The sequence below is a fragment of the Dermacentor silvarum genome, chromosome 6, assembly GCF_013339745.2.
Source record: "Dermacentor silvarum isolate Dsil-2018 chromosome 6, BIME_Dsil_1.4, whole genome shotgun sequence".
NCBI lineage: Eukaryota > Metazoa > Arthropoda > Arachnida > Ixodida > Ixodidae > Dermacentor > Dermacentor silvarum.
Window position 1 is genome coordinate 113755610 of NC_051159.1, and position 23425 is coordinate 113779034.

The following is a 23425-nucleotide window of genomic DNA, read 5'->3' on the forward strand; positions in this document are numbered from 1 at the left end:
TAAATTGCGCAATGAGTAATTGTGTAATTTCGTGCAGCTACCGCTCATAAAATTTATTGCTGCACACTCAAGGGACATCAAACACATTCCAACATTTCATCAGCATTAAACAAAAAACAAACAAACAAACAAAAACAAAACAAGCACAACGGGTAGAAAAAAAGCAGCTCGGCGGGAATGTAATTACGATTGTTTTTCTTCGGGGTTCTTTGAAAAAAAAAAGCGCTGTTTCCCTGGAGTGGCTTTATGGTCGTTTCCTTCCGCAATGGCGGCCACTCGGAAAGCATAGCGGAAGGTGAGGACATGGCGACAACATTCCGTGTGCGCGCTGTGTACACTGCGGCAGTATCTTGACTTCCGGAAAGTGTATGTACAGCACCATCGCGTCGAGCTTGTGCAGAACAGCAAAACGTTGCGCCAGACAACCAACATATTGACTCGGTATGTTGCATTGTCGGCATCTGATCGACCACCACGTGACGCCGGACGGAAGGTTCAGTGGGGCGGAGTGGGCCAGTCATTCTCTTTTCTCTGGAACACGTAGCCGGCTCTTTCGTTTATGATTGGCTCATACGAGCAGCCGCGTTCCCTGCAGTGCATGGGGTTGGTGAGACGGATTATATTGCGAGGGACAGTAGGGGAAGGGGCGTTCCCGGGGGAACCGTTACAGTCTCAACCGTGGGGGCTTTCAGGCGAGACCATCGGCTTGTAGACTCGTGCTAAACTTGAAAATGTTGTGTTCCGCAGGAACATTCACGCGTACTCGCCATCTCCTTCTTTTATATATCCTTCTCGTGAACACAAACTTGAAAAATTAAATTAGCTTGTAATGGTAAAGTGTATACATTGAAACCTATTTTGAAAACGTTCGTAGCGTGTCTGCCGCAGAAGCTATAGGCGATAGTATATGCGATGCTCCATACAAGACATCGTTTGGAGCAAAGTTTCCAAGCCAGTGCGTTAACTTGTAATGATTTGGTCACGCGGCTAGTTAACTGTGTAGGCCTGCACTACGATGCTCTCGACGCGGCGGTAGCGACGATCGACGCAGCGGTGTGTGAAAAATAAGAATCTTACGTGACAAGTAACCGTGACAGGAAATACTAGTCGACTTTCAGCCGCTGCTTTGTAATTTCGAAAATCCCCGCCGTGGTTGCTCAGTGGCTATGGTGTTGGGCTGCTCGAGCACGAGGTCGCGGGATCGAATCCTGTCCACGGCGGCCGCATTTCGATGGGGGCGAAATGCGAAAACACCCGTGTACTTAGATTTAGGTGCACGTTAAAGAACCCCAGGGGGTCCAAATTTCCGGAGTCCCACACTACGGCGTGCCTCATAATCATATCGCGGTTTTGGCACGTAAAACCCCATAATTCAATTTCGCAAATAAAATCTAATTTAAAGAACAAAGTAGCTATGATTACGGGCTGGGACTCCACGAAAGCTGCTGCGCCCTAAATGTGACAGAGCAAAGACAAAATCGAGGCATCTGCTGTGCGGAAGCATCTTCAAACTATACCATACACAAAGGTGCATAAAAAGTGGCCAGCACTCCCATTTCGGAGATGGCAGAGTTCTCGCCATTGCAGTCCAGACTGCAGGCTCCAGACATTCCTCGCGTCTTCTAGAGAGGAAAATACTGCGAGCACCACACGTGCCTTCCGAGGCATCGTGGCGTCTCAAGGCCTGGAAACTTCCGCGATCAGCAAATGGGAGAAAACACGTGACGCCTGTATGTTCCTGCGCTTGTCATCGCTACCCGCGCTTTTTTCACACCTCTTTCTCCTCCTGTGGCCCATTTGACTCTTCTAGGCTTCATTATTGCACCCACAGTGGTGCACGGTAGCAACCAATCAGGAGACACCCATTTGGATCGCATGTATATTTAACGTTCGCTACAAGGCCACTACGTTTGAGGTGAATGCGAGCATGCAGCGTTCAATGCCACCCTTCGAACTTTCACAACTTAGTAAACAAGCACTGATTTTCGGTCACAGACACATTCGAGTCCTGAACGTGCTTCGGAGCTCGCCTTTCTGGCTATGCATGCTGACGCGCTTGTTGACCGCTCCAGCTGATCAAGCTGCTGGCACTGCCCACGGGTGCTCCACCGAGCCCATCCTCACACTATCTGAACTTTACAGATAACGCAGCAATTATTGTGCTTACTATTGCGTGGTGCTCCCAAAATTCTCCCTGAGCTGATATGGTGGCGGTGGAGGCCGTGGATCGTATAGCTACAGGCAGGGTTCAGCTATAGCACTCGAGGTCGGCAGCTGCTCCGTCTCAATGTCTCTTGCGATGTCACCAGGGTATGTTACAAGTCCAGCAAACCAGTGTCCTTTCGGAATGCAAGCAGTCGATCTATACTTATATACTAATGTGGAACGGGAGTACGGGTCTCTTCATTGGGTAATCCTGCATAATCTGATTGTATGCGCGGCGCGAATTGGGTAGTACTTTCTGGAAGTCACGCGGGCACCAGCGATTGCACTGGAACCTTCGAAGAGTTATGTGTAAAAGCCGATGCGTTGGACCCGCAGACCAGATTTTCGACGATCTCTGACTTTTCTCTCCACTATCGTTGTGCTTGAATGTTGCTAGTTTTGCTGGGCACAAGTTCGCCCAATAAATAAGAGTTCAATTTGCAACTCACAGATCTGACACTGCGTCGTTCTTCACAGTCACTACAACGTGACAATACAAAATGTGACTTTCTCATTTCAACCGGTGCAGATAAGAGGGATCGTGCGTGCTTGCATTCCATTCGGCTCCACTTAGCAGCCAGAGCATGCTCGGTCAGGCCGACCTCTCTGCCTTTCTAATAAATTATCTCTCTTTCTCTCTCCACCTAGGATCACCTTTTTCTTAAAGATTCAGCGAAGTATATGATGTACCACACGTGCAGAGTTCGCGAAGATTTGGCGCACATAATTTGTAGTTGTAAGCATTATATACAGCTTGAGGGATTGAGCCTTTACGCCTTGGTGTCCTATATGTATATCGCACACGAAGAAAAACAATTCACATATCGTGAAACAAAGGAACATAGAAATGTAAGCAATAACGGGGGATGCTCCGGGAGTGATCTCCATCGACACCTGTTTCCCATTCTTCAACTGGCACCGCCAGGGAATCGGATACTAAAATACGCGAATAACCATTCAGCGACTTCTTTATGTACAAGTATATGCACAGAATGCCGCTGACTACACAGCTACGTTAAAAGACAGGCAACATAGATCTTCGTTTCTACTTAGAATTTCAAGTGAACACACCGTGGAGCGAGGTTGCGTTTATAACACCCTCGTACCGGTTACGATAGATTTCTCCCAGACAATGGCTAAAAGATACTCACAGCGAATCTTGGACCAACGTATTGACTGCACAACCGGGTCAGCAGTATGTGCTATTCCGAGGACCGCGGTTTCTATATATAGCACAAAAACAATCTCGTCACGTGTCAGCAAGAGGCTGGGAAACAGACATCACTGACGCACACGCGCCTAAATTAATGCTCAAACTTTTGATGCAATTTTGAGCGAGTGCGTACGAACGTTCATCAACTGCAGCTCCGTTTTTAGAACAGCTCGCGCTTCTAAAAAGCGTGTCTATGAAAAGTTCGAATGATATATTTGAACAGATAGCGAGTACTCCCTCTAGAAATTCGGTTAGTACGGCAGGTTTAGACTGATCCATAAACGACGACGGTACTGGCATGAGTCAATGTGTCCTTTGTAAAGAGAACAAGCCGTGCTTGCTCGTGCGGAGTCATTCCATTGACGTCGGGCGCGCTCGTTTCGAGGAAATGCGGCTGGCGTTTCCGAGCGAACACAAAGGCGGCCGCGCGTCGCAGCTCCGCGAGCGTTCAAGCCTTGGACAGGTGCGCGTCGCGCCGTTGACGACGACGTCACGTTGCACCGGTTTATAGGCGCCAGTCGGTGCCGAGCTGCGCTCGTGACACGCACAGGCCTCCGATCGCGCTGTTCGACGACAAAAGCGTGCATTGCTTTCGGGTCTCGCAATTAATTCGGGAAACCAGATTTCCTCCTTTCTTTCTTTCTTTCTTTCTTTCTTTCTTTCTTTCTTTCTTTCTTTCTTTCTTTCTTTCTTTCTTTCTTTCTTACTTTCTTTCTTTCTTTCTTCTTTCTTTCTTTCTTTCTAAATTTCGCTTATGAAGGCACACGTATACACTGATACAATAGGCGCCAGCCAAGGAAATTAATGATGAGAACGTTCCAATCATGAGGTGTAGCTTTAATTTGTGTATAGAAACGTGAAAATCGAACCTTGTGTGCCCTATAAGCCAAGCACGTCCATCCCCACAGAATTTAGTGCCGAAAAGACAATTGGTGTGGTTTAGCTTTGGTTAACCCTGGTTGATAGCGAAAGCTTCACTGCCCTGGCTAGGCCCATCGTCGAGCTGTGGCCGAGGTGTGGTTTCGCAGTGATATACAGACATGTTTGAAATAAATAGTGTTTATTCATCATTTTTGTTTTATGCCTATGGAGTCACTGCGGTGATCAGAAAAGTAGGGAGACTTGGTTGCAACTCGCAGCCGGGCCCAACTCTACCAGGTCAACGGCGGCAATGTCTCCTTTCAGGGCTCCGTAAAGGCCTAAATATAGTCCGACGTAGCGTGAACGCGCGCACACGTTATGTCACGTTGGCGAGAACAACAGCGGATATAGTTCGACCGATGGTTCGACGTACAGGCGCCGCCAACGTAACCGGACGCGCGGCTATTGCGCTCCGACGCGCCCGGCGTCTGATGACGCTCGCCCGCGTGCTGATAACGTCGGACTATAAACGCGCCTTAATGCTCTGTTCTGGTTTGACCTCTTGCTCTCAAGGTGAAAAGTGTTGAGTTGCCGACGGCTGCCCTAGACAGCGTAATGAAGCTTTCGCTTCTAAAACGTTATAGTATGTGATTATAAGTGAATCGCGTTACAGATTAAAGTGCGTTCAAAGTTGGAGCCTAGCAGTATGTGAAGTTATATACATAAGGTCAAGTTCTTCCGTCTTCTATTTCTTCATAAGGATTACCGTCATCGTCATAATCATCATCATTCTCGTTACCGGCCCCGTTAATATAATTTCAATTTTTGTTTAATGCCTTTTTTCATATTTTTGAACTTTCGTCTATCTCTTGCTTAATTTTCGTGTTATGCCCTCTGCATTGCATTTATCTTTTGATTTGTATTTTGCTATTCTTTCTGGCTGCCTATGGATTTGTTATTTGGTGCATATTCCAGCGCATCGAGCTATTTAATTTTAAAGCTCTTACCTTGCAGTTACGTTACCGCCCCTATAATTACCTTGAGTATGTCGCAGCGTATTTTCAGTGTTATGTACTCATTGTGTCTCCTGCGTAGTTCCTTTGTCCCACTCGACTGTAATGAAGTATGTTTTAAGACATTGAATAGTACGTACTCCAAAGCTGGACACACATATTTTCCAGAGACCTACAATTAAGCCTATCCCGCGTTGACTGAACCAGCAAAATTGCAACCTCATCTGTCCGTCTAGTTCTCTGCAGCCCTACATTACGTTTCCCTTCCCCTTGACATGTTTAAACGTTACCATAGCGGAAATACTGGCAAGCCTCAGAGATCAGTTTCGGTTTCGTCTCCCAGTAAGCGGATGTGCCCTGACGTCATGACGCAGAAGGTGGTCACGTTGGTGCAGAACACCGCGACATTTTTGGTACTCGCTCCGGCTCCCTCGGTCGTCTGCAACGCTGCTGCTCGTTGGACGGCTCGATGTAGCAGCGTAGCAGATGACTCAGCGAGCCAAAACGAGTGCCAAAACGTCACGATGTTCAGCACCCACTTGACCGGCGTCATGACGTCAGGACAGATAAACTTTATACGAGAAGAAACTGAAACAGGTTCCCGAGGCTTGCGAGCATTTTCTCTATGGTCTGGACACCGAGCACCTTCAATGAAAGCCCACACACACAAAAAAAGTCGGAAATGTCATGCCAGTATTCCTTAAAGCATTACTCGTGTACGTATACAAGAAACCACGTCCGAAAATGCAGGACCAAGCGGCGCTTGGCGTAAAATATGCAGCGCACTATGCAGGAAAGCAAGAAAGTGCTGCCGTAAAACGCTCGGTTAGCGCTCGGTCCGGTGAGAGAATCATTGTGAAAAAGTAAAAGGTTACAAATGCTCCAAAGCGAGGGAGCAGGACGGGTCTTGATGACACCGTCGATTAGAGGCGTGACTCTGAAGAGGTTCGGGTGCTCACACGAGCGTGTTTCTACGTCTACAACGCTACAAGAAGCACTAGTGCTAAAAACATCGCTGCGAACTCCCCCCCCCCCCCCCCCCCCTTCCCACCACCATCCTCTTCTTTTCATGAAGTACAAGTACAAAAAGTTAAGGATACTGCTACTACTACTGCTACTACTAATACGACTACTATTACTACTAACTAAACCACCACCACAACAACATAGCTCGTTCTGAATATTACGAGACGGATTCAAGCGTTCCGCGTAAAGTGTGTAATTTATTATAAGGTAAAAAAAATGTTCATCGTTACCCATCGCAGAGGCGTCCTTCCCCTGCGTTTTCAGCCACGCCTGCCCCCGCCATGTAGCGTGGGTGGGTGATGTCACTCGAGCGAGCGAGCCGATTGGCTATCCACGTTACGTCATCGGAAACTCTTGAAACATGCCGCTGCTTTAAGCTTATTTCTAATAGCATACCTGCGCGTAGTAATTTGTGAACCGTTGAAAATAGCTACACCAAATGTAATAAATATAGACATTTCTTCAAACCAATGACCCACTCCCGCCTGAGAATGCGCATCGTCTGCTACCGCTCTGGCAGTGACCGCCGATGGGACACAGAGGGTTTCTCACATGAAACTAGGAGCAGCGATGTCTTCTTTGGCGGTTGGAACATGAATGGGTACCAGCGCTGTATTACGTTCGTCTTGCGCTGCAGGTGCGTGCAGGGAGTATATACACAGCAGCGACTACACGCTGTAGAAGGGAGCGCTGCACGTCAATATTAACACAAACCTCCATGGTCATTACAGCGATCACACGTAGTTTTGAAGAGAAAGGCGCTTTTAGCGGTAACCGCAGGTTCCTCATTTGTCAGAGAGTTAAGTTATATAAGTAAATAAGAAGTTAATTAGCATATTCTAACTAATCAGTGGAATTATAGTTGAAGTTTTTCTTGCTGCTAATGCCCACCTAGCCACGTTAGCCTATCAGCGAAAACTTCAGGGGCCTAGATACGACAGTTTCGTTTAAAAAAATGTTCCGGATAAGAAGAAACACCTGGTATCAGGGTATCGAACCGGAAGTGACCCAAAAACCGGAAATAAAAGTTATTTTTACTCGAACCGGTACGGCCCCGGAACGTTACAAATGTTTTTCGTGAGTGCCTCTTCGTTAGCGCCAATTAGCAACAGGCTGTTCAGTGAAAAAAAATGTTACTAGGCCATTTACCGGACATATCAATGACGCGAGCCATGAAGGCTCTCTTAGAATATTTAGTTAACACATGCCTAGATTCAAGGCTGCGAACGGGTCCTTCGAACACGAACGTGTATATATAATCGCATCCCCTACTGCATGTCCTCATGATTATTCCTGAGTCCCCTATTTTCCGCCTCTCCTCTTTATCCCTGAGCAGTGTAGAAGGCTAGATGACCTCTGTACATTTCCCCAATAAGTTCACCTCTCTCTCTGTCTCTCAGTAAAGCTTCGGTTCACAGATTTCAAAATTAGTGTTGGATCTACGTAATTCTACAAACAAAAGATAGGCGTAATCTTTCAGTGCAACTTAGCAGCTGCGTCGAATTTCTGCTCATAATAAATTTGTGCTGTTTTCCCGTAATTGTTCTTCAGTTATGCAAATGAACGCGAACTGATTTGAACCAGTTTCAACCCTCGTTTGTTCGCTCAGGCGTTGAATGAGAACAGAACCGTTTTCGGTGAACCGAAACGAAAACCGGAACGAGAAAAGTTTCGGTTCGACACTCGGCCTGGTATACGTATAATACGCCAGTGCGGCCACGTTTCTATTGCATGATGAAAACAAGTATGAATACGATAGACGTTTCCTCTCATTTGCGAGGGTTTCTGAGTGCACAAGCTGTCAGGCTACTTGTCCGACTCCTGAGTTCATGGCTTGCAGCTTTCTGGTTAAGCGTTAAAATATCCATGTTCCATATATGTGAACACGTCGGGAAGCTCTACAGCTGAAATTTGTCCTCTGTCTTGCATAACATACCGGCACTTTAGTGAATCCGTCAAAACAGAGTCGAGCAGGTTTGTCGGGCCAAACTGGCCGGTGTGCTGAGATGACGTCGGTTCGGAATGAGCGTAGCCTCCGAGATCGCAATGATCTCGGAGGCAGGCAATGATGTAGCTAGCCTGCGCAGGTTGGTTCAGATCGGTGCACTCGGCAAATGCGAAAGAAGTCAGCAACGATAAGCAGACGTAGTGTTTAAACCCTTTACGGTTTCTTGCGTCTGTAGCTGGGCCACTGGAATTATGCATGGCCCGCTGGAAGCAATTTAAAAGGGGCAATAAAGAAAAATCTACTTAAGCTGTATTATTAAATTATTGTTCTTGAATGCCAAAAAAAGCCATTGGCTAAGTGAGAAGAGGCGTGACAAGACAGAAAAAAAGCAAAAATGAGAGTTAGGTGTCACCGCCACCTTCAATTTCCCGCACCAGCTTGCGGTGACGTCATTGATTTCGATGACGTTTGCCCAGGCCTACACTCTTAAAGAAGTTTGCACGCTTTGAGGATTATCTTGTGGCACAACGACAATCGTCATCTCTCTTGCGCACCTTTCCCTTCTTTAACCCTGCACACCCGTTATTTCCAGGTCACGAACGGCATGCGCGTCAATAGCGTGACATAGTATGCTCGACAGCAAAGTAGCGAGAGCAAAGTTTTCAAGAAATTAAACGCAAACAAGGCAGATGACGATTATTGTTGTGGGACAAGATAAGCCCCAAAGAAATCTAATTTTTTACAGCAATGCTGTCTATGGCTAGGGTTCCGTGCACTTTTTGGTGTCCGTCAACAGATATGCGTGTGCAAAAACTTAGCTCCCGAATTTCATGCCAAATCACTTCATTCCATGCAGAAGCTTATACTTGCATACACATAATCAGTAGATTAGTTAGTTAGTAGATAGGCACCATTTTAAAGATGAGTAGAATCCCAGGTAGATAGTAAGGGTTTCTCAAAGGTTTACCGCTGTGCGACCCGCGTCGGCCATGTGTACGCTCGCACCGCCCTCTCTTTGTCGTCGTTCCAAATGCTTGAGTACCTAGTTTCCGCCCGCTCTCCCGGCGTGGCGGTCCTGTCACGCGTGTCTATTTTGCTCCGGCTCCCCGAGGTGGCGGTAGTTTTCCACGCGAATGTATGCCACCGATCAAGACCACCGATCAAAATAAAAGTGTGTGCGCGTGTGTTTTTCTTGGGGATGACCGCTGTCACCGCTCAAGAGAAATAAAATTTGCTCATTCCTTTCATCTAAGTTCTGTGTCACTTCTATGTCGTGTGCTAAACCGCTTCGCTGGTAATCCACCTTCACAGCAGTGGAATGACGCGTGATTTAACAGCGGAGCTGTTTAAGCCGGCCGTTCGTGATTCGCGAACTGAAATTGGGGGCCGATCTTGGCGGTAGTGCAGAAAGGGTTCAAACGCAATGGCACATACCCCTGTGAACTAGCGAAGCTGAGCCTGGCTAAGTCTAGATAAGCATGGTTGGGACTACTTAAGCTTAGTCAGTCATCGATAGCCAATCAATAGCCAATCATTAACTAATCGATAATCGATCAATAATCACTAAATTCCGGGAAAATGCTGGACATGACTTGGTAGTGCTTAGCCTAGGCCAAATACGTGGCAAATACCTTGCAATAGTCAATCGATAGCCAATAAATAGCTGATCGATAATTCATAGATAAGCAATAAATTCGGGGAAATGGTGGGGATGATTTGGTAGTGCTTAGCCTAGCCCAAGTACATGGCCAATAGATTGCGATAGCCAATCAATAGCAAATCAATAGCTAATAAATAATCGATCAATAATCAATAAATTCCGGTAAATCCTGGGGATTACTTGGTAGTCCTTAGCCTAGAACAAATACGTGCAATACCTTGCGATAGCCAATTGATAGCCAATCAATAGCTAATCGATAATCGATCAATAATCAATAAATTCCTGAAAATGCTGGCAATGACTGGTAGGGCTTAGCCTAGCCCAAAAGGCCAGGGCTATCTAGGTGCCCATCAGCTCCGCTGTCTCTTTAGCATTGCGCCCCCCAGTGCAAGCTACGCAAATTTTTTTAAAAAGTGTACTCACTAAAGAAAGGTACAAACGCGGGGGTGGATTGGATATCAAAATTATTTTTCATACACCCTTACCTTTCCTGAACATTTTTTCTAAAAATAGGTTCAGTCGTTAGCAGAGCACCCTTCGTGCCGCCTGTTATGATTTCCAGGGTGTTAAAATGGTATTATGTGCGCATGCGAAACGTACACCTGACAGAATTCAAGCGTGTTCTGGCACTTAAACTATTAAGCAAATAAAGAAATTGGTCTCCAATCCACGCTGTGAAGGTTGGACAGCGAAGTTGTAAACAGCAACTAGAACGATTACCCATTGAGACGTGGCTTCCAATTATTCACATGGCGACATTCACACGCACTCTACCTAATTATTAGGATAAGATGCTTCAACCGCCTGCGACGTGGCTTGCGCCGCTGCTTTGCGCACCTACAAAGAGCGGACCAGAGAGAAGAGAAGTGCACTTAACCACACTTTCGCCGCGCCTCGTATGCACGCTGCTCTTCAGGAAGTCCTCACTTTACGTGGCCTTCCCATAGCACTGTCACAACACCAATCAGTTACTAGGCGGGTTCTGCTTTTATATACGAAAGTGTAGTTCCGTCATGCTCTGCTTCGTATGCTACTGTTGCCGCGAACTTTTGTAACCGTAATATTTACCGGGAAACGCTTGTGGCGAACGCTATGCGCGAAGGCGAGCTTTCTGGTTCCTTTTTTTTTGCTCTTTCCCTCCGCGCAACCGCTGCCGCGGATGCGCGGAGGCAAGGGCCATCTGCTGGTGCTGCAAGGAACCCAGCGGCGTACGTGGCGCGCGCCTCCCGAGTTTTTGCCTACAGGCACGACAGACCCATAGGGAGGTAAACCTATTAAGCTTCGCTGCGAAAGCCGTACGCGCTTTCCGAGCGGTTTTCCCCACGTCATGTGGCCACAGTAGGCTACGGATGTCACCCTGGTGCTTCATGTATATGGCATTCATCTGAAGCGAGCGAGATCGTGGCTTGATAAGGATGCTCGGTTGATGCTCGCCCACTGGTGAGGCGCAACCAGTGACGTCACTCATGGATATCTAGTAAATGCCTGACAGTTGCTCTCTCGGCTGTTCAGCTTCGCTTTTTTTTATGGCGAAGCTGTTTACCTGTAGCCCTCTATACATATTCCACATGCGTTCCCAGGGAGGGAGGGGGGGGGGGGGATACCCTGGCCGGCTTACGCCCGTATCACGGCGCGTGGACAGGAATACGTGGGCCGATCCCGGAGATCGTGCAATGCCGGGCCGACCCACGGCGGAGGTGAAGCAGGCTTCAAGCACTCCGTCAACTTCCAACAATAAGTTTGTCTGGGGTCCAAATAGAAGCACATAAATTCGGCGTTGTAAGAGAAACCCTGTATATATATATATGAGAAAGTTCACATAGCGCAGCAATTTGTCTTTCGTGCCCTTTATTTGTTACAAATCCTATTCGACGAATAATGAGAGGGGGAAAGAATGTGGCGACGGCGCCTGTGCACATGGCCTGCGCATCTGTAGTTATAACGTCACGCGCGTCGGAGGTGCCGGCGCGGCTGCAGCAGTGGTTGCGGCAGATGCATGGGAGGTGCGGTGACCAGGGCGGCGCTTATGACGGCGTTGTGTGGTGCTGTATGAAAAAAATTATTTCATAATGTATGCAGCCCATGTATGCAGCATAAACAGCTTCGCTGGTAATCCGTCCCCATATGAAAGTGGTGGCCTCACGACTTTTTTGTCTGAAATTCATTACGCTGTAAAAAAAATTGTCAGCGTCAAGTTTTAGCAACTCGGGAAGCCTTTATATGAACTCCTCGCATGGTACGCTTTCAGTCTTCTATTGTATTAATTCGCAAGGCTCTTTTCGCTGAAAAGGTTATTTAGTCTAATTTGCTTGATTATTTGAATAATTACTGCATTGCGCCATTTTCAAATGTGTGCCTCAATAAAATAAATCAAGACGAAATAGTTTAATTATGTCATCTTCGCTATCTTTAATCAATTTAAGCGAAACACCCGACATTGCGACGAACGAAACTGCCAAGACTTTCGTTGGAGTGTCCATATAAGCAAGAACATTTAAAAACGTAACTGCAAGCGCAAAAGTTGACAGCCACTTAAGTATCCTTACGTAATTTCAAGGCGAAAGCACGAGGACTTCTCGAACTTATCACCTTAAATGAAAGATCCACCTTAATCCACCTTGCCCTAATTTCTACCATCCTTAATTCACCTTAATGCACTTTATTCACCTTCATTCACTTTACAATCCACCTCGCTCTAATTTGTACCAACCTTAATTCACATTAATGCACTTGAAGTCACCTTCAGTCACTTCATCGTGGAATTTCGCAGTGTGAACCGCAGCAGGTCTAGCACCGGGATCGTGACCATATCATTTGGTGCCTTCTTGGGTTTTAGTAACATCAGATGTCAACGCCGGGCTGACGCCGCATTTTTCGCATCATGGGGCATATAAAACTTTCGCCTATGCTTTCGCCTTCATAAAACCAAATCTGCTACTTCTTCACATTCAAAAGACTCGAAAATAACTTCTACGGAGCTCAGTGCTTGAAGTCAATGCTACCATACGCTATGCTGAAGAACCTCCGTGCTTACTCAAGGTTGACAGGCGATTCCGCCTGCGTATGTAATAAGTTTTATAGGAAACCACACTAAACATACCTTTGGCGACAATATTCTTGAAGCATCCATCATATCCTTTAACCATTCAACCCCCAATTCTAGCTGTACTTATCATGGAAGGCTGTACCAATGTCGCAAATAACGAGTCACACTCGTTCAACCCGATGTCGGGCGGCTCCAATTGCCAAATTAAAGGAGAGTTAAATTTGGCATTGATGGAAAGCTGCCTTCAAGGGCAGCTTTTCTGGAAGGTTCTGTTTTGATTCTAAGTAGAAACCTATCAAGTAATACGTTTTCAGAATCAGAATGACATAGAAAAATTTATGACTGCGTAAAGAAATTTGGGAACGCTGGTACGTTTTTCTGGAATTTTGGGGTTAAAGGGTTAAGCGAACACCTCTGAACGCAATTAAATGTAGCCTCTATAACTCAAGCTGCTTTGTGGAAATACTTTTTACTAATAGATATAAAAAAATGTCACAGTTTCGCCCTAAGGGCGAAGCAATGAATGCGATAGCAACACAGCAATGTCATACGAAGTAAGGTGAGCGGCTTTGGTAGCAATATGAATTGTAGTAAACATGAGCTGATTAAGTAAGCAGGTGTGCTGCGGCGTAAGTAGACCGACATGAAGAGAGACTCAATGACCACGAGAAGGCGCGTGTGAAACGGTGGTGTTGATGAGAAGCGCTTCCCGTGGGCAGCGCGTGCGAAGGGACACACCTGTAGCGCTGCACTGCCGATCCGGGCAGCATTGCATGTGTAGCGTGCGTTGGAAAATGTGGCCCGACTATTACTAACTGAATGAACGAGCGTGGTGTGAGCGCGCACAAACAAACATGAATAGATCACACTGAATGACTGCAGACAACGACCGTCAAAACTCTGGCAGCAAGCGGATACGCCGCAGCGGCGAAGGTACGTGTGGTCTATCGCTTGAACGGAAACTGAGCGGCGAATGCATGGCGCATAAAGGTCAGAGCCGTGTGGAGATAAGAGACGGTGCGAGCGAGCGACGAGCGCGGTTGTTGGCAGAGTGGAAGTGCCCCCCCCCCCCCCCCGCTCCCTCCGGCGCTGGCTTCCCGCTTCCTTGCTTGCGCGTGGGAGATTGAGTGCGTTCGCTCTCCGTGATAGCGCGCATCCCCGCACGCTTCCGTTCGGGCATACGGCACGCGGCGAAGATTTTATCTATAGGGAACCTCACGGCGACGGCGACGACGACGGCGACGCCGACGGCAGAAATCCGGTTGAAGTGTCCATATAATTGCTATCGCAATAAAAAACACCGCATATCCACGGGGTGAATGATGATGAGTGGGCGAAGCTCCGGAGGGAATCATCGGTAAACCGTGAATCTTCCGTGTAATTCGCCCAGTCTCGCCGCACTAAATCGAACGATTGACTTCCACCAATGACACGCGCCATATGTGACGTCATTCCTATTTTATAACAGCGCCCTTCATTATAATTGCACCATCTCCCGCTTAAGGAGACGCTAGCACAAACGCGTTAGAAACGTGCAGTACTCTCTAGTAAGGGGGAGAGGCCACAGCGTCTTACGCAGCCGTTTACACATGCCGGAACGTGCACCGCGTTTGCCGACGCCATCAGCGTTTATGAATACGGGGGTAAGGCGGAGAGGCCACAGCGTCTTACACCAGCTTCTTACACGGGCCGTAACGCGCTAGCACAAACGCGTGCTAGCGTGTTACGGCCACAGATTCGCTTAGACCGCGGCTCCCACATTGCGTGGGATCTGCATTACATTAAAACGAATGGTCGGAGGCGTATCCGGCCTCCGTGGAGTAGACGAGCGGAGAAGAAAGCGCATGTTGGCAGCCGTTGTCATGTAATCGTCGTCACGCTGACGTCACGTTCCGTGGTCGTCATACACTCCTAGTCATGCTGCCGTCCCCATCTTCGTCGTCTTTACTCCACCGCATTGTTTCCAGGTTTGGCTATATGTAGCCAAATTGGGCTACAGGAAAAAAAAATTTGGCGTCGACTTGGACGAGTTGGCTATGTGGCTATATTTGGGCTACTGAAAATCTGCGACTTGGCTTTGTTTGGGCTATAAGTGGCGCCCTCATCAACGCTCCAGAGGTGGCTGTCATCGGGTAGAAGCAAATATCGAAGGCTATGTTTTAATTGGCTGAGCCGGTTGCGTAGCTGTGTGTGTGTGCGTGCGCGAAATGACCCCCCCCCCCCCTCCCCTTTCCTTCCCTCTCTGCGCCGTTGTCTCAGCCGGTGGCTTTGGTCTTCGATGCGCTTAAACTTACAACCCGCTTGACCGTTATGCGCCCGATCCCCGGGCATCGGGATGAACCTTAGAGTAGTGGGTTTTTCACAGTACACTGCACTAACATGGCTATGCTCAGGAAGGGAGAGCCATAACATAGGGTCGGGGCCGTCATGCGATTGTGGCGCCGACATGAAAGAAGGGAAGCAAGGGTGGATGACACGCTCCAGTGTGTTCATGGCCATGTCTTCTGGGTCTTCTGCGCCGGGCACAGCTTCGACCTACTCCCTGTTTCTCGTGCGAAACTTTACTGCCATTTTCCTTCTCCTGCTTGATGAATTTTTGTTTGTGCTTACATTCGAGATTCATTTCAATAGGTTGGACGTAAGATCGGATCCTCCTCAGAGAGGTGAATCCAAGCATGGGTAAGTGGGCCAAGTACGCGAGAACGTATAAAAAAGAATGGGAGAAAGACCCCGAGCCGAAGGTGGGTTCTGGTGCTTTTACTTCTAGATGGTTTGCCCGTAACGTCACGGATGTAGATACTCATTCCGCTAATATCAAACCATGGTTGCCACAATGACATCAGTGCACCACGTCACATGAACTTCACCCACCGTGTTAGCTTAGCTTGTGAGGTGTCGCGCTGCTGGCTTGAGGACGTACGTGGGTTTGATTCCCGGCCACGGCGGTCGCATTTCGATGAAGGCGAAATGCAGGAACACCCGTGTACTTAGATTTAGGTGTACGTTAAAGAACCCGAGGAGGCCAAAGTTAATCCGGAGTCCCCCACTGCGTCATTCCTCCTAATCATATCGTGGCTTTGGCATGTAAAAACCCAGCAATTAGAGAGTGTTAGAATAGGGGCCTCAAACGTTTTGGGGCCACAAAGAAATAGCGTCGAAGCCACTGCGCATGCGCAAGACGCGAACTGTGTTTGGGTTTCGCGTCGGGCACGCTAGTTCATCGATTTAGCAGGAGCCCCAAAAGCTGCCCCAAAAGCTGCCCCAAAAGCTTTCGTCAACGAACATGCATGGCGGTGCCCCTCGAAGCGACGGCTTTAACCTAGCACCAATCTGGGCTCGATTCGTGGTAACGCGTGAAGTTCCTAAGCTAGGAGAAGTGATTGTGCTTATCGCTTTCTTTCAACTAACATGTGTAATGAAGATTGATTCATTAGACGACGCTGATTCCGAATTCAATTGTCGATTTCATGGTTCGTAGGCCTAACACAGATTGACTTGGCTGGGTGAAGGTACGTAAAGTTGGTTACTCAAAACTAAGCGCAACAAGTTGCTTGCTGCTAATAAAATAAGTTCTAAATTGTAATTAAACGCGAAAACACGAACATCTATATTGCTCTTATTATAAAATGGTATATTTTATTTTAATATTTATAACAGCTTTTCTTTGACGCCGTAGTGACGCTGCAAGCGCAACAGGCTATCTGCAAACACAAAACGCTTATTATAAGACTCTTCACTCCTGCGTACCCCAACTAACACCCGCAAAGCTCTTTGGGGACCCCTATTCTAAAACTTTATGAGCACATTAACATGGTTTGATTTTTGACAGTAACCGGTCTTCAAGGCAAAATCACTGTTATCAATTTGTTGTTTACCTTTGCTCTTTGCGCCGTCATGGCTTTTATAATTTCGAGCGAGTTACAGCCGGGACGTGCTCGTCGCCAAAAACGACTCCGCGCTTCTTACACTGGTGTGCCGTTTTGTGCAGTAGTCTTTTAAAGCTTCGCTTATAGCAATTCAGACAATGAGTGGCATCTGTTGTCTGACACTTTATTTTAACGCATGTTCTTGTCGGGCTAAAGACCTAATATGGCGACTAAACCGGGCCAAGCTAATCGAAAAAAAAACAACAACGAGAAAACAAGATAGGACGATGAGACAAATAACACAAGATATCATAGCGCGAAAGACTTGTTTTAGCTCATAAAAAAAGAAGCCATGAGCACGTCGCCATCGCAGATCGCTGGACAGTTCAACTTCTACGCTGTAGGCAGAGAGGACGTGAGAGATCGGTGATGATGAACATATTTTGTGTTCACGACAGCTAAAAAGCAGAGTTCGTAGTTAATATTACTGTAAATAACTAAAAATAATAACTTACTACTATCTGTCATAAAATAGAAGCACTGATTTCGCCCTCTCCAGTGATTCGCTGGAACTTAAGAGCTTCCGGGCCCAACCAAAAAGTGTTCGGTGCAAGCATGATGTCGCTGTTGTTGATGTCAATGTCCGACCGTCATGGTGGCACGGACGTTTCGTTACGACGGGTCGTGCAAAAAAGGATTGTCGTAGTCGAATGTGAAAATGTATACGCAAATAAAACGGCAAATAAAAATAGCTATATTTGTCTACGAAATTTTTTGGACCTTTTTTTGTGTTTCGCTACATTTGGGCTACAACTTCTCTAGCTTTTGGCTACGCCGCCTCGTCGGACCTGGCAACACTGCTCCACCGTCGTCATACCGTCTTCGTCACGCTGTCATGCCGTCTACCGAACATGTCGACGATACTTTGTGCCGCCATCACCGAACACCGTTATCGACATCAGCAGTAATTTTCGGAAGTCTTGGTACTATGCCCATTTGATTTCTGCGGTCTGCATTTTCTGTCTCTCTCTCTTTGACAATCATCTTCGATGGCTTTCTGCAATAATTTCTTTCTTTCTTTTTCTTTCTTCGGTGTATGGTGAGAGCGAAGCTAAGGATAAGGAGCTAGTATGACGTCAGGACAACGCCTTTGTAACTTAAAGAGCACAGAAAAAAGAAAGAAAAAGGAAGAAAGAGAGAGACAAAGAAAAAGAAAGATAGAAAGAAAGAAAGATAGAAAGAAATAATGAAAGAAAGAGAGAGAGAGACAGAGAGAGGACGCAGCAATCCATTGTCGAGCTTAAAGTGCTCTCTCAGTGAAAGAAAAAAAATAACTTTACCGGAATCCCCAAGCAGCATTCGTGATGAATCTAAATAACCAAACAGACCATGAATACCCTCGCAGAAAAATCACGAATGCAACAAACACACCTAGTGGGACAGTCGCCGGAGTACTCAAGGGATGAAATCAAATAGAAGACGCTGTCTACGGAGCACCTAAATGCAGCCTGTAGGTCTGTCTATCCCGGCTTCAAAGAAAAAGAGTAGCGTACAAGTTCGGTTGATGTTACTCGATGTCGGCATCAGAAAGAAAAGGAGGAAGCATGCGGGAGGGCAACTTGCTCTTCATCTTCAAATAATGAAACGTCAGTGATGACTGTCCACTCTTTAATGAGCTGTTCGTAATGCTGATTGCGAACAAGCGTATGAGAATCTCGTGGCTCGCCTGAACTAAATGAGCACCTCGTTAGTGGACGCAAGCATGTCCCGCATCGCCTGTGCCCCTCGCCCTTGCGTCGGGGCCCAAACTGTAGCGAGACGACCTTAACGAAGCCACGTGTCGTTCGAGGCAGTCGGGAGACTGCAACCGGCACAGTGGGGGGATGTACGACGCATACCAACCTGAATAGACGCCATCAAATAAATATTCTTCACTACAACCGCTTTCCCAAGTAGGATGACTGGGTGCTACACAGTAATGATTGGGCTATAGCTTCATGTTATATGCACAGGCGTCGCGCATTTCCATCCGCACAACGCTATACTGCACCACGGTACTCCTGCCCGATCGTGGAGGCTACTTCTTGCGGCATTTGATCGATAGCGTTCTTCGCTCATGATGTATCTGAACACCAAATCAATGCCTACTACTCCCGGATAAACTTCCTCACCGCGAACGCCTTAAAAGAGCACTCATTGACATGCTTTCTACGTATGTTTATTGCAGTCCACCGCGACTGGGACCTCTTCTCTGCCGTATGTAACTTTTGCATATGCCTCGTACCACCACGAGACCACTGGTTACTCGCCGTTTTACCTTCTGTTTGGCCATGATCCTGCTTTGCCTCTGGGCGCGGTACTTCCTTATGCACCGCAGTCTCCAATCGCTTATGCTCGAGATGCAATCTCTCTGGCCGCCCAAGCTCGTAAGATTGCGCGTGTCCGCCTAAAAGCCTCCAAGGCTGACCAAAAGTCTCGCTGTGATAGGCACCACAGGGACGTCCAGTTTTAACCTGGTTCCCTCGTACTCATGTGCCTGTGGTCGCTATCTCGCCGTGTTAGCCTCTCACAAAAAAGAAGAAGAAGAAAAAAAAAAAGAGGGAAAAGAAACAAACTTCCACCGTGTTATTCAGGTCCCTATAGGATCGTATGTGACAGCTTTTCGACGTCACATATGAGATACCTCCTGCCGATCCTGGTCCATTGTCAGTTCGACAAATGTGGATGTCGTTCATGTCACTCGTTTGAAGCCCTACGTGCCCGCCTTCCGCGATGCCCAGAATCGGAGAAAGAAGGAATAATTATCAGCTGTTAATGTGTAGAAATTGACATGCGTGAACATTTTAAGTTTCGTGAGGTCAAGAAGACTAAAGGAAAGGACATTTTGTGTTACAATGCTGAAAAATTACGGTCGATTTTTGTCCTTGCAAAATCACTGCCAGCCAAGGACGAGCGCCAAACCCGTGTAATGCGTTCTTAGCGTTGGAGCGTGTAGGGCTGTAGAGCGTGTAGTGCTGGCCATTTGCGTGTAACGCACATGGCCAGTTGGCTCAGTGAGTCACACCTTCTTATTTAGGAAAGCAGCAGCCGACCGTCAGCAACAAGGGATATATGTAAGCCAGTAAAATCATTACAGCATCTATTTATGGAAGCGATCTGGCCTCTGCTTACGTCACTCGTCAGTCCCTGACAGGTTAAAGCAGCAGCAGCAGCGATCGTGAGGAAAATAGCGCTCTTGCTACGCTATGACGTCAATCGTTTTTCATTGCATGAGACACTGACCTGTGCGTGAGCTTACGGCTGTGACTACTATACCGAGTGTATACCTGCATGACTCACTCATATAATATAGTACGTATATGTATAAGCATATATGTATACATATGCATATACATATACATATATGCATATATGTATATGCATATATGTATATGTATATATGTATACCCATGATGTATATGCTTGTGTGTATGTGGTTCATACACACAAAAGTAAGCCAACTAATTTTTAATAATGACTTTACGGAGCATGTTGTAATTGCAGAGTTCACACCTAGTTTATACATTATGTGATGATGGGCGGCAAGTAGAGTGTAATCTGTGGCGAACGAAAGCAACATTTCTGGTATACTTATGAGCTTTGCGGACAATTGCTGAACCCTCGTATTGTTCCTACTTTCATGCATTATACGAGGTTGCCCATTAAAGTGAGAAACTAAAAAAAAAACATCACTGATTTATTATTGCATTGGTGATTTTAGCGCAATATTTTATGTCCGCCACTTCTATAAAGCTTGGGCAGCAATAAGTATAATTTTGTCTCGAATTCTCTCTTTATTTAACAATCTGGGACAATCGAAATCGTCAAACCACGTCACTGTAGAACTGTGCGAATCGTAATTTTTGGGGCCGCATCTAATACAAACTGAATTCTGCCGGAAGCCAACCGAATAGAATATTGAATACCTATCTGATAGCTTTGCAACAATGCGCAGCCGTTTTCCGCATTTACAGGAAAGACATTCAAATTTAAGCCAAGTACATTCATAACGTTAGCAAGGTTCTGCGGTACATTACACGTTAAGAATCGTCGTTTAGTAAAAATCGTCGTTTAGCACAAATCGTCGTTTAGCACAGATGGATCACTAGGGACAATTAAGCAGTTTGCGTACTTGGGACGCTTCGGTGAGTGCCAATAATTGCGGTTTAACCGGAAACGTCTGACTCGCGACGTATTAGTGTGCCCCCAATATGTAAGTTATTGTGCGTTATGTCTACAATGTGGCCGCCAGGATGAAATTTGTCGCACTTTTGCTCCAATGTCGTGTGTGATTGAGCACACTTGACTTCAAATGTTCGAAGTGTTTCAGACATGTTCGATCGTGGTTACGAATAGTGACTATTAGATTCGAAGACCAAAATCGAAACAGTATTCGATACGTGATTCGAAAGATTCCAATACACACATAAACACACGTCGCGAATTCCTGCTTAGTCAAATGTGTATCATCGAAGCGCGTTAGCTAGCGAGCTAGCTCTAGAGAAAAAGTGTCGTGCCGTAATCGGTTGAAGCGGCATTTGCAGCTCGCAACTAAAATGCCTTTTTAAGACGAGACAGGACGCCTCGAGAGATCGTAAAAAGAAACGGGGGAGATACAGGGAGATGCGTGGGAGATACTAGAAGACGACTCGCGGGGGGTCGCTCGTGGAAACCGCGAGAGAAAGAGGAACCAGGCACTTAAGAGAGAGATAAAGCCTTCAGATAGGCCCTCTATATGGTTGCAGGGTGTCACAGATATACCCGGCGACGTAATTGCTCCCGTCTGCATCGGTGGCGCACGGAGACAGTTACGCAGCCAACAAAAGACAATTATGCAGCCAACGAGAGGTCGGAGGAAGCTTCCAGGCCGTGGCGCGCTCAGCCGAAGAAAAGCCCGTTAGTTCGCCGCGCTATGCAAGCAGCGCGCAACAAACGCGCGAGGCGAAGCTGGGTAACGTTGGTGAAACGTGTCGTCGGCTTCAGCGAAGCGGGACTTTATCCGCGGGGACAGCGGCGATTTTTCTTGCAGCTTGTCTGCGCGGCTGATGCCCAATATCGCAGCTTTCGCCCGGGAAGCGTTTAAGCGGAAACGGCGGGAGAGATAGCGACGAGGCTTTGAGCGTCTTCTCTCTTGTTTTTGTGTGCACCTGTTCGGTCGTAAGCTTTCCCTAAGCTTTCCCTCTCGTTTCTTTTGCAGAGAACGCTGTCTACGCGCTCGGTTTCACACAGATTATACTATGCAGTACGGATCGGGCTGTGCGCATAGCGTGCTCGAGCTGATGAGGAAACAAGCGGGGATGCACGAACGCACCAGTTGCTGGAGCTAACGGATTTCACTCAACGCGCGACTGAAACTGGCAGCGTCCTAAGGAGGCTGTTTGTGTTCAACACAGTGTCGAACACCGGAAGCAGGGAGATTTGGGTCTTCGTCTAGTCGTGGTCTTGTGGGGCGAGCTAAACGACGCGCCGCAGGGCCTCAGTTTGCCTCAGTTTGTTGATGTTTGCGGGAAGAAACAAAATTTGTCTTCTTTTTTTTTTTCAAAAAATCCGCGTCTCTCAAGAAGGGCGCCTGCTTCGGCGCTTCTGTGGTCTTTGGCGTGACCTGCTTCGTACACACCGAACTGTACTGTCAAATTCACTTGAATGGCTTAGTGAATGCCGCCAAACAAAACAGCCCACACGGAACAACACGGCGGCCAGAGTTGTTCCCTGTCCGTTGTTTTGTTGCGCGCTATACACTATAAGTCATAGAGCACCAACTGTCCGGCACTTGTACTCTGCCACCTGAATGCTCTGTCTCATACTATCTTGCCACGCTGTTTCTTACAATAACTTAATTGAGAACTGAAATATGTGTAGAACTTTCCAAATAAATAAATAAATAAATAAATAAATAAATAAATAAATAAATAAATAAATAAATAAATAAATAAATTTCGACACACGCATTTACAGTTTTTATGGTTCACGACGCTGCGCGAAAACTTCGAAACAACGTCCGGGTGGCGAGCATCCCATCGAGCCTTGCAAACGCTGCACCCAATTCACAAGGTAGGCACAGCGCAGTGAGCACGACCCCAGGACAAACGACGAAACGGGCCAATCCGGCGGAAAATCGATAACGCGCCAGTTTGGACGCTCCGATGGACTGCCCCCCCCCCCCCCCCCCCTTACCTCTCCTATTTCTCCACTCTCTCACGGAAGCCCGATGTTGGGGGAAAAGAAAAAGTATCCCGCGTGGCCACACGCACACACAAACACTATACAGAAAAGAGTGCGTAGAACCGGTGCCGAAGCTGCCCATGTTCAGCTTACGGTGCGATCCGGAATGCAAAGTGTGCCTCTCCGACTGCGAGATAACTTGGACCGGTGAGGGCCCGCTAATACGAAATTCAAAGCTGCTTTGGCGATCCTTTGGTTTCGCTCTCAGCAGGCTTGGGACGGTACGTAGCACAGTAGACAAAATCGCGCCCGTTCGTCGCAAGCCTGCTCTTCCGGCAGGCTTTGCGTATTCACCGTCGTTACTTATGCCAGTGACCAGGTTTACT

General features: G+C 47.1%; 1 protein-coding gene and 1 pseudogene across 1 annotated transcript in view; both read right to left on the minus strand.

Annotated features, from left to right (window-relative positions):
* LOC119455859 (protein draper-like) overlaps positions 1–23425 on the minus strand; it is a 224578-nt gene that overhangs the window by 168050 nt on the left and 33103 nt on the right. The window lies entirely within an intron of this gene.
* Positions 11577–11668, minus strand: LOC119457140 (U2 spliceosomal RNA; annotated as a pseudogene).